The 11,800-nt window shown below is 44.1% G+C and overlaps 1 pseudogene; it reads left to right on the top strand.

Annotated features, from left to right (window-relative positions):
• Positions 1–4,722: 4,722 nt before the first annotated feature.
• On the top strand, positions 4,723–5,889 carry LOC140640988 (small ribosomal subunit protein eS17-like; annotated as a pseudogene).
• Positions 5,890–11,800: the final 5,911 nt, after the last annotated feature.

Raw genomic sequence — 11,800 nt, 5'->3', positions numbered from 1 at the left:
GGGCGGGGCCGGGGAGGCGGGGCCCGGGGGGGCCCTGCGTGAAGGGGATGGGGCTGGGGCTGGCGTTTAAAATTCCCTTCTCTGAAGCCTCTGGGCGCTGCCCAGTCCATCCATCCCTGAGGGCGCCGTGCGCCGCGTAGCGTCGAGTCGCTGTTGCCGCGTGTTCCCTCCGCTGTGCGCCGTGGGTCTCGGACGCCGAGAGATGCGGGGTCCCTTTTCGCGAGTTGTTTGCAAACTGCAGCAGCTCCTTTCTGCACGTTCGTGTGTGAAGTAGGAGCCCGGAGGCGGGGTGGGCGCAAAGTAGGGCCGGGTCTTGAAGAGCGGAGCGGTGTTTTCTCCCGTTTCGAGTGCCGTGCTGCGGGGTGATTTGCGAAAGTTGGCCGGGAGGGGTGCGCCGAGGATGAGGGGGTCGAGGTCGCGCGGCTGCGAGCGGACCCGGCGCGGGTCGGGGGAAGTGGGAGGGATGGGAGTGTGGGGGGCGGCGAGGAGGGGGGGGCGTGGGAGGGCCCTGTCCGCGCACCCCGCGGCCCCCGAGGCCTGCGCTCTCCCGAGGCCCTTTGTCGAGGAGCAGCGGTCACGGGTGTAAGGAAGGGACCTGTGGCCAGCTCGGGGCCCCCCCTCCAGAGGTGTGTGTCCGGCAGGACCGCGCTGCCGCCTGCTCATGAGGACAGGGACCCCAATAAAAAAAAAGAATCAGACGCCATTTTTCCCAGCCTCGTGCATTGACGAACTTTGAGGTTTGTCAATGTTGACCAGACGTGAGGAAATGCTGCCGGAGAGAACGTGGTTTGGGGGCACTTGGATGGCTCCGTGGTTCAGGGCTTAGGGCGTGATCCCGGGGTCCTGGGATGGAGTCCCGCGTGGGGCTCCCCCTTCAGAGCCTGCTTCTCCCTCTGTCTGTGTCTCTGCCTCTTTGTATTTCTCATGAAAAAATAAATAACAAAATCTTCAAAAAGAATGAGATTTGTGTAATCTTTTCAGAGGGGTGATTTGACCGTATCAGTGGTTTAAGGGCTTTGATTCAGCAACTTCACCACCAAGACGTTGTCCAACAGTTCTTTTTGTACCGATGTCCAAGGATTTATCTACAAAGATGCTTATTGCAGCATGTTGCAGCAAAAAAACAGGAAGCAATTTAGTTGCCCATCAGTACAGGAACTTACGTAAATGATGGTATATTAATACAATATCATTTCAGTCTTTAAAAAAGAGATACGTATGTGCTGATATAGAAAATCTGCACAATGAGTCTAAAAAATGCAGAATTAGATGTATTTGTGTGTGTATCTAGCTATAGCTATCTACCTACCAAGAGAGAATGATCCAATCTCAAAAACGTATACGTAAAAAAAAAAAAAAAAAAAAAAAAACGTATACGTGCCTATAGAAAATTCTTGGAGGTTGAATAAGAATTGTTACTGATGGTAGATCGGGCTGGGAGGAAAGTTTTGTTCTTTAAAGATTTTATTTATCAATGAGAGCCAGAGAGAGAGGCAGAGACATAGGCAGAGGGAGAAGCAGGCTCCATGCAGGGAGCCCGACATGGGACTCCATCCCAGGTCTCCAGGATCAGGCCCTGGGCTGAAGACAAAGGCTCCACCACTGAGACACCCGGGCGTCCCTGGGAGGGAAGTTTTTGAGTTTCTTTGCTTTCCATTTTTAGCTTTCCTGCATTATGCTGTTTGAATATTTTAATGATTATATGTTTTACCTTAATAATTAATTACAAATTAAGGTTGAGAAACACTGTGCCTAAACTTTTTGGGTTAGGGAAAGCCACAGGAGTTAAAATAGAAAGGGAGGAAGAAAAGGAAAACACTTTTTTTCTGTTTGCTTCCATGAAGGCACAAAGTGCTTTGAGGGTCCCTGGCATGAAGTAAGCTCTATATAAATGTTAAATATTGTTGTTATTATTGGTTTTCTTACCTATGTCACTACTTCCCCTCAGGCTCTTTGGCAGGCTCCTCCCTTTCTAAAGGGCCTCTAATTTTAGAATTCCTCTAATTTTGGCCAGTGGGGAGGACTTTGTCTATTCTTATGGCTTTAAATAGCATCTGTGCATTGACAGCTCCCTAATTGAAATCCAACCCTGAAAAAAAAAAAAAAAAAAAAAGAAATCCAACCCTGATCTAAAGTACTTCAGACTCATTTGTCTACTGCTGACTTGACCTCTGTCTCTCTCTCTTTTTAAAAAAGATTTTATTTATTTATTTGAGAGAAAGCAAGAGAGGGAGCACGAGTGCCAGGGACGGGCAGCTGGAGAGGGAGAAGCAGATTCCCTGCTGAGTCCTCCCATGAGATCTGATCCCAGGACCCTGAGATCGTGACCTGAGCCCAAAGCAAATGCTTAATGGACTGAACCACCCAGGTGCCCTACCCTCTTTTTTTAAAAATGTAGACTCTGGGCAGGCCAGGTGGCCCAGCGGTTTAGCGCCACCTTCAGCCCAGGGTGTGATCCTGGAGACCCGGGATCGAGTCCCATGTCAGGCTCCCTGCATGGAGCCTGCTTCTCCCTCTGCCTCTCTCTCTCTCTGTCATGAATAAATAAATAAAATCTTAAAAAAAAAAAAAAAAAAAGGTAGGCTCTACCCACAATGTGGAGCTCATCGTGGGGCTTGAACTCATGACCCTGAGATCAAAATCCCAGCTGAGATCAAGAGTCAGACACTAAACTGGCTGAGCCCCCAGGCGCCCCATATCTCTCTTTGGATGCACAGTTTAATATTAAAAAAAAAAAAAAAACCCAAAACCAAACCCTCTTGATTCTATTCCTTCCCCAAACTTCTTCCTATCTTCTCCATATCAATAAATGGTACTACCTTCAATCCCAAAAGAGGTCAGGCTTAACTTATCCCCTTCCTTCCCCTCCCATGTCTGAAATAAAGCAAATTTTGTTATTTTTTTACCCTCAAATGCTTCTTGAATCTGTGTATGTCTCTCTAACTGTAATGCTTCCTCCCTAGCCCAGGACACCATGATCCTTCCTCAGGACTACTACAGTAGTCTTCAATGTCTCCGTTCCATTTTTTTTCTTCTTTTTTTTTTTTTCTCTCTCTGTTCCATTTTTTGCTCATTACAAATCTCTTCACACAGTTACAAAGAGACATAAAAATATTTTTTTGTAAATCAGATCATGCCACACCCTGCTGTATCAATTAAATGACTTCAACACAAGTAACAGAAACCCCAGCTACTAGAAACTTAAACCATGAGGAAAATTATTTTTTCTATTTTACAAAAGGGTGAAGATCAGTGTTTTCACGATTGGTTTAGCAGTTTGGCGATGTCATCAAGGACTCAAGTTCTTTTTTTTTTTTTTTTTTTTTTAAGATCTTATTTATTTAGAGACAGAGAGTCAGAGACATGGACAGTGGGAGAAGCAGGCTTATGCAGGGAGGCCGATGTGGGACTCCATCCCGGGACTCCAGGATCACGCCCTGGGTGGAAGGCAGATGCTCAACCACTGAGCCACCCAGGTGTCCCAAGGACTCAAGTTCTTTCTGTTCTTTCCACCATCCTGTCTGTTGACTTTCATCTTCAAGCTTGTCATGGTTGCAGGATGGCTGCCACAGCTCTGGATATCCTATCAAAATATGACAACAGCCAAAGCAGGAAGAGAGAGGAGGCAAAGAGCTTTATTTACTTGTGGCTCTACTATCAGAAAAAAAGAAAAAAAAAAGTTTCTTAGAAGCTTCCAGTGACTTCCCCTTATGTCTCATTGTCCAGAATCGGCTTAAATAAATTATGATTCACTCCCTGAAGAGAGATAGATTGCCACCCAAGCAAAACGGGCTCCATAAGCAAGGAAGAGGAGGTTATGGCTATTAGGTAGGCAATCACATTGTTGCTATAACTTTGAGTTCCTAACTACCTAATGCCAGCCGACTATTCAGTGTCATCTCTTAACCTCCTCTGCCCCCTGCCCGGGTCTCTCTTAGTATACTCATTGCCCTCCTTTCAGTTTCTCAAACATACCAATTTCCTTCCTGACTCCTGGCTTTTTTACATTTTGTTGCTCCCTTCATCGGGATATCTTTTCTCTAGTACTTTAGAAGTCCTGTTAGTGGTCATGCTTTTCCTTTTAGATCTTAGATCAAATGTCATACCCTTAGAGAAGCTGATCTGTCCACTGGGTGTAAATTAGGTTCTCATTCCCTCTTCAACCTATATCCTTCTCTCTCACCCCTAACACTCGGATTCCTTCCTAGTATTTATCATACTGTTATTATCTTATGCTCACTTATTTATTATCTGCTCCCTGCAAGATGTAAAGCCCACAAAGTCATAGACTGTTTCTTGTTCACACTTGTACCTCCATTGTCTGGAACAGTACCTAGCACAGGGTAGGCATTTAATAAATATGTACAGGGACATGTGGGTGGCTCAGTGGTTGAGGGTCTGCCTTTGGCTCAGGGTGTGATCCCAGGATTCTGGGATTGAGTCCTCCATCGGGTTCCCTGCCGGGAGCCTGCTTCTCCTTCTGCCTATGTCTCTGCCTCTCTCTCTGTGTCTTTCATGAATAAATAAGTCTTTTAAAAAATGTGTATTGAGGGATCCCTGGGTGGCGCAGCGGTTTGGCGCCTGCCTTTGGCCCAGGGCGCAATCCTGGAGACCCGGGATCGAATCCCACGTCGGGCTCCCAGTGCATGGAGCCTGCTTCTCCCTCTGCCTATGTCTCTGCCTCTCTCTCTCTCTGTGTGACTATCATAAATAAATAAAAATTAAAAAAAAGTGTATTGAATGGATGAATAAAGAATTAATGAATGGAAACAAAGATAAAAGGAAAGGTGTAGGATTAAATAAAGAGGGTGGACCATACCTGCCAACATGGGCCACGTTTGCACCAAAACCCTGAAGACGGCTGCTTGGGTCATCACTGAGAAATACTACATGCCTCTGGGCAATGACTTCTACACCAACAAACGCATGTGCAAGGAGATTGCCATCATCCCCAGCAAGAAGCTCTGCACTATGATCACAGTCTATGTCACACACCTGATGAAGCAAGCAGATTCAGAGAAGCCTGATGAGAGGGACGGCCATCAAGCTGCAGAAGGAGGAGAAAGGAAAGATAATTATGTGTCCAAGATCTCTGCTCTAGATTAGGAGATCATTGAAGTAGATCCTGGCACTAAGGAAATGTTGAAACTCTTGGACTTTGGCAATCCATCCAACCTGCAGTTCACTCAGCCTACAGTTGGGATGAATTTCAAAACACCACAGGGAGCCATTTGAATCTTTCTGCTGTGCTGTAGTATCTTCAAAAAACCTTGAACAACCACCTTAAAAAAGAAAAGAGGGTGAAAAAGGAATGGAAAGAGATATATTTTGGTAGGAGAATAAAGAATGGCTATAATGACATCATCTTAGCTATTGCTGACGTTGGGGCCTAAATCCTTTGCTCAGATTCAACGGATACTTTTTTACAAGTTCTGGAATGAAGTCAGGCTCTTTTCTACTTTCTTATATTGGATAATAAATATAATTCCTTGGAAACTGCTTTCGGTCATAATTAGCCTACTGCTCCCATGGACATAGTCAGTTGACACTCAAAGGAGCAAATTAGTTTTTCCTGAGTAGAAATTACTTTAAAATGAAAGGATATGGACCCAGAATGCCCAAGGGTAATCTTGTGTAAGGTTTTGTGTGGTATTAAGTAAGTACTGAGCCTACAAAAGCCAGTGAATCAAAGTGGAAGCCAAATAGGAGTCTGACTCATAAACTCTAATAAAGTTTGTGAAATAGATCCCACGTGTGAGTCCAGATCTCAAATGACTTCAAGATTGTTAAAAGCTATTCAATTGCAATTTAATTCCTTCCTTGGATGCTTTCCTGATACTTGGGGGAAATTCTGGAGAAGTATACACAATTAAAGAAATACTCAAATTGCCAGTTCCTGTTTTGGATATTCATGCAGAGACCACTATTCTTTTTTTTTTTTTTTTTTTAAGATTTTATTTATTCATGACAGACACAGAGAGAGAGAGAGAGAGGCACAGAGACACAGGCAGAGGGAGAAGCAGGCTCCATGCAGGGAGCCCGACGTGGGACTCAATCCCAGGTCTCCAGGATCACACCCTGGGCTGAAGGTGGCACTAAACCGCTAGGCCATGGGGGCTGCCTGAGGCCACTATTCTTATAATACAGTGCTGCTTTTTTCCTCAAGGGGATTTCCTCTGAATTGGAAAGTATTATGTGCCTCAATAATTTGCTTAATCTGCATTTGAGGCAAATAGATCCACCGCATTTTCTCTGTAAGTGTATGTAAGAATTCTACTGAAGGGCATTTCATAGTGATATCACTAAGAATCTTCTTTTTTTTTTTTAAAATAAAGATTTCACTTATTTATTCATGAGAGAACAGAGAGAGGCAGAGACACAAGCAGGAGAAGCAGGCTCCCTGCGGGGAGCCCAATGCGGGATTCCATCCCGGGACCCTGGGATCACAACTTGAACCAAAGGCAGATGCTCAACTGCTGAGCCACGAGGTGTCCCTGGATCAGTTGTTCTATACAATGTCCCACATTCCTAATATGTCTGTTTGCTTCCTTATGGTGTCATGGACATGTTTCTCTAACCTCCATATTTCCTTTAAGTTAGCTCTAGAGCAATACTTCAGTAGAAGTTTCTGTGGGATGGAAATATTCCACTTGCCCTATGCAGTATGGTAGCCACTAGCCATATGTGGTTATTGAATACTTTAAATGTGACTAGTGCAAGTGAGGAACTGAATTTTATTTTTTTATTTTTATTTTTTTTTTTTATTTATTTATGATAGTCACAGAGAGAGAGAGAGAGGCAGAGACACAGACAGAGGGAGAAGCAGGCTCCATGCACTGGGAGCCTGACGTGGGATTCGATCCCGGGTCTCCAGGATCGCGCCCTGGGCCAAAGGCAGGCGCCAAACCGCTGTGCCACCCAGGGATCCCATGGAACTGAATTTTAGATTTAATTTGGTTTTAGTTAATTTAAATAGTTATATGCAGCTATCTTATTAACCAGTGCCGCTCTAATGGCTTAAATAAATTCAACTTCAACTTTCGTGGCATAAGTGTTTCATAGGTGCTTTCTATGAATCATGTAGGGAGACATGATGCCAATTTTAGTATGTTAAGATTAATCAGTGGGCTCATTAAGTTTTTAAAAAATATAAACTTCATCTTTGGGCAGTTTATGAGAATCAAGGAAAGAGCCCAGCATTGTTCATTGAGCTCTTTTATACATTCATTGTAAAAGTTAGAAAAAGTAAACTTTTCTATATATCAAACTGTGAGAAAACTAAACTGTCAAAGAATATTTCAGAGAAAGATTTTGGAGAAGGCAGATATTCAACAATTATTTCTTGGGTCTCAAGGCTGGGCCTGTGTTTTTTAAAAAATTTTATTTGACAGAATGGGAGACTGATTGAGGGGAGGACAAGCAGACCCTGTGCCAAGTGCAGAACCCAATGGAGGGCTCCACGCAGGGCCTGATCACATGACCCCCAGGTCACAACCCGAGTGGAAACCGAGAGATGCCTAACCCACTGAGCCACCCGGGAGCCCCTGGGTCTGTGCTTTAAAAGAAAAAAACCAGTGATCTGAAAATGCATCATTGCTGAAATAATCCAGATTGTTTCCTGTACTTGGATCTTTTTTTTTTTTTTTCAGGAATTTCTCACAAATGCTAATGAACAACTCATTTTGGAAACTCAATCTGCTGGTGTTATTCACATTTGCTAATGAATAATTCACTGTTTTGAAAGATTGTAGGCCTAACAAATGAGTCTGAGTCCAGGCATAAATTAATGGCCCAGAACAGGACTTCGGAGGTCTTTTTCACTTATTATTGAATATGGCTTCCCCTGGAGAGACCGTTTGCTCTAATAAGTGGGCATGAAAGTGCTGCAGAGAATAGCCCCTCTTTCTTTACCTGCTGCATTGTCAGATAACACAGGAGGCCCTTCTTTGTACTGTAAAAGGAACTGATGTCAGGGTAGAGTATAGAGGGCAGGACAGTGGTTCTAAAACCTGGTTTGACTAACTCTATCCCTTCCAGACTCTGATGGAAACCACAGCTTCTCTTCCCAGAAAAATGCACATATGTACATGCAGAAGCATTGCTTATTATTTTAGGGGCTTTAGGACCCCTGAGACAGCCAGGGGTCACAGGATAGGACACACTGTCCTGGAAGAAGAAGAGCGACCGCACTTGCAGAGGTGTTTGCATGGCAGGCAGTATGTAGAATGACGCTCCCAAAAGCTGAAGAATCCAGTTCCTGGTCTTCCTTATTTAGCCAGATTTAGCCTCTTTAGTGTTGTATGTTTCTACTTATTTTGTTTTCCTTTTTGGACTAGATAATGCAAATACTTGGCAAAAATATTTGAAAAGTACCTAACGACGTTCAATGGAAAGAAGTTTCTGGGCAGCCCCAGTGGCGCAGCGGTTTAGCGCCGCCTGCAGCCTAGGGCGTGATCCTGGAGACCTGGGATCGAGTCCCACATCGGGCTCCCTGCGTGGAGCCTGCTTCTCCCTCTGCCTGTGTCTCTGCCTCTCTCTCTCTCTCTCTCTCTCTCTCTCTCTCTGTGTGTCTCTATGAATAAATAAATAAATAATTTAAAAAAAAAAGAAAGAAAGAAGTTTCTTCTCTCTCTCTACTCTATGGCCCCTCCCCCGAGGCATCCACTATTAGCACTTTCTGGTGTATCCTTTCAGGAATATTCTAAGCATGTACACACATATCATATCCTCTGTCTCTTCCAAATAGCAGCATGCTTCACACATTTTTTTATTCCGTGTGTTTTGCCCCCCCCTTAGTCTTATTTTTTTTGTTATTTTTTTTAAATTTTTTTATTTATTTATGATAGTCACAGAGAGAGAGAGAGAGGCAGAGACACAGGCAGAGGGAGAAGCAGGCTCCATGCACCGGGAGCCCGATGTGGGATTCGATCCCAGGTCTCCAGGATCGCGCCCTGAGCCAAAGGCAGGCGCCAAACCGCTGCGCCACCCAGGGATCCCTTTTTTTGTTTTGTTTTGTTTTGTTATTTTTTAAAAATATTTTTATTTAGTTCTGTATTTCAGGGAGCATTTATTACAAGGATGTACGGCTCTGCTTTATTCTTTTCCCATGCTGCATAATGTTCCATCTTAAGGCTTAAGCATAACTGATTATGTCTGACCCTCCGTAATGAACATTTAGGTGGTTTCCAGTATCTTTTTTTTTTTAATTTTTATTTATTTATGATAGTCACAGAGAGAGAGAGAGAGGCAGAGACATAGGCAGAGGGAGAAGCAGGCTCCATGCAGGGAGCCCGACGTGGGATTCGATCCCGGGTCTCCAGGATCGCACCCTGGGCCAAAGGCAAGCGCTAAACAGCTGCGCCACCCAGGGATCCCTCAGATTTCTTTTTAAAGTAAACTCTATGCCCAATGTGGAGCTTGAACTTACAACCCCAAGATCAAGACTTGCATGCTCTACTGACTGAGCCAGTCAGGTGCTCCTGGTATCTTTTTTTTTTTTTTTTTTAAGATTTATTTATTTATTTTAGAGGTGGGGAGGGGCAGAAGGAGAGGGAGAGATGGTCTTAAGCAGACTCCGAGCTGAGCAGGGAGCCCAATGGTGGGCTCCATCTCACAATCCTAAGATCACAACCTGAGCCAAAACCAGGAGTCAGTGGCTTAACTTACCACATCACCCAGGCGTTCCTCCCCACCCCACTCCCGTGTCTTTTTTAACTACAGATAATACTGCAGCAGGTATTTTTGTGTGTCCGTGAAAGTATATCCACACACACACCCATGCTTAGCAGTGGAATTGCTGAGTCAAATGAAAAATTTTGATAGACATGAACAAATCGCTCTCTAGAGAAGTTATACGTGGTAGGCAGAATAATAGCCCCCAAAGATATCTGTGTCCTAATTCGTGGAACCAGTGAATATGTTACCTTCTATGGCAGAGGGGAATTAACATTACAGATGGAATTCAGGTTGCTAATCAGCTGACCTTAAGATAGGGAAATTATCCTGAGTTATCTGGATGGGCCAGGGTAATCACAAAGGTCCCTGAAAGTGGAAGAGAGAGCCAGAGAGATGGTGGTGTGAAAAGGACTGGCTCGGATTTGCTGGCTTTGAAGATGGAGGAAGGGAGTTTGGAGACAAGGAATGCAGGTAACCCCTAGAAGTCGAAAAAACAAGGAAATGAAAAAGGCAAGGAATGCAGGCCTGCTTCTAGCTTTGCTCTTAGCCTAGGGAGATCTGTGTTGGATTTCTGACCCACAAAACTAGTAATAATAAGTGATACATTTGTCTTGTTTTAAGCCATTAAAGTTTGTGGTAATTTGTTACAATAACTACAGAAAATTAACACATTATATGTATTTACACACTCCTACCAACAAGATGTTTCCCCTCATCCTTGACATTAGAGCCTTCATTTTTTAAAAATAATTTCCTTCATATGAATGCTCCTTCCTACATTATTTGAGGAATGCTTACAATTTAGTGTCCTCTAATTCATATTTTTGATTAAATGGAAAATTTGCAGCCATACTTATCTGACTGTTACACTTTTGTTCTCTGCTAATTAACTCTTTGGAAAAGTCCCCTTTGGGACATGGGCCATTTTCTTTGGCAGGGGCCTGGATGTGAGCAGGATGTGTTGATGCGTCATTTCTGCGGTGCTGATATCACTCTGACCGGCCTGCACCGCAAAAATCCTGTAGGAATAGAAGTTGTCCAGTAGGATTTGTTTCCTGCCACCAAGGTGGCAGCCTCAGTGAAAGTTACTTTGCAAGCTGGACCAGAGGTGTTGTGTGTGTAGAAACCTCAGGTGACCACAATGAGTGATATTAACAGAGCTTAAATAGTCCTAATCACTCATTTGATACTTCCAGGGCAGACAAGCAGTTGTAGTAGCTGTGCCTGGTCATCTCTCATTCCACATATTTAGTCTGCCCTGATGTGCTGTTGGTTTCCAAACTCAGGAGCTTCCCTGGGTGAAACCTGAAACTGGCTCCTAGATGGAGGACAGCAAGAAATAATAGAAGAAACTGGCTCCTAGATGGAGGACAGCAAGAAATAATAACCTGAAACTGGCTCCTAGATGGAGGACAGCAAGAAATAATAGAAGAAAGAGGAAGGCCACTCAAGATTAGTAGGTGGCAGGGTTTTTTGTTTTGTTTTGTTTTTTGAAGATTTTATTTATTTATTTATTTATTTGAGAGAACAAGAGAGTGAGCATGAGAGTGGGGAGAGTGGAGGAGGGAGACTGAAAATCAGGCTCTCTGTTGAGCAGGGATTCTGATGTGGGCTTGATCCCAGAACCCCAGGAACATGACCTGAGCCAAAGGCAGACACTTATCTGACCAAGCCACCCTGGCATCCCTTTAATAAGTAAGGGAACTTCCACTGGAATCTTGTCTTAGATGGCCACAAGATGAGTAGACCTCAGGCAGCGTGGGTGGCTCAGTGATTTAGCGTGATCCTGAAGACCCGGGTTGTACAGGGACACATGGGTGGCTCAGTGGTTGAGGGTCTGCCTCTGGCTCAGGGTGTGATCCCAGGATTCTGGGATTGAATCCTCCATCGAGTTCCCTGCGGGGAGCCTGCTTCTCCCTCTGCCTATGTCTCTGCCTCTCTCTGTGTCTCTCATGAATAAATAAATAAAATCTTAAAGAAAAAAAAAAAAAAAAAAGACGAGGAGACCTCTGCATCCACCCACCAGAAACTTAAAAGTTTATTTGGAGGACTTACCTGAGTTCAGTCACATATAACATCCAGATGGTCTCCACAGCATTTTGCTCTTTTAAGACTTGTGTTCTTC

This window comes from Canis lupus, chromosome 1 (genome assembly GCF_048164855.1).
Source record: "Canis lupus baileyi chromosome 1, mCanLup2.hap1, whole genome shotgun sequence".
NCBI classification, from domain to species: domain Eukaryota; kingdom Metazoa; phylum Chordata; class Mammalia; order Carnivora; family Canidae; genus Canis; species Canis lupus.
The sequence above is the reverse complement of the archived record's forward strand: the minus strand, read 5'-3'. Positions and strand labels throughout refer to the sequence as shown.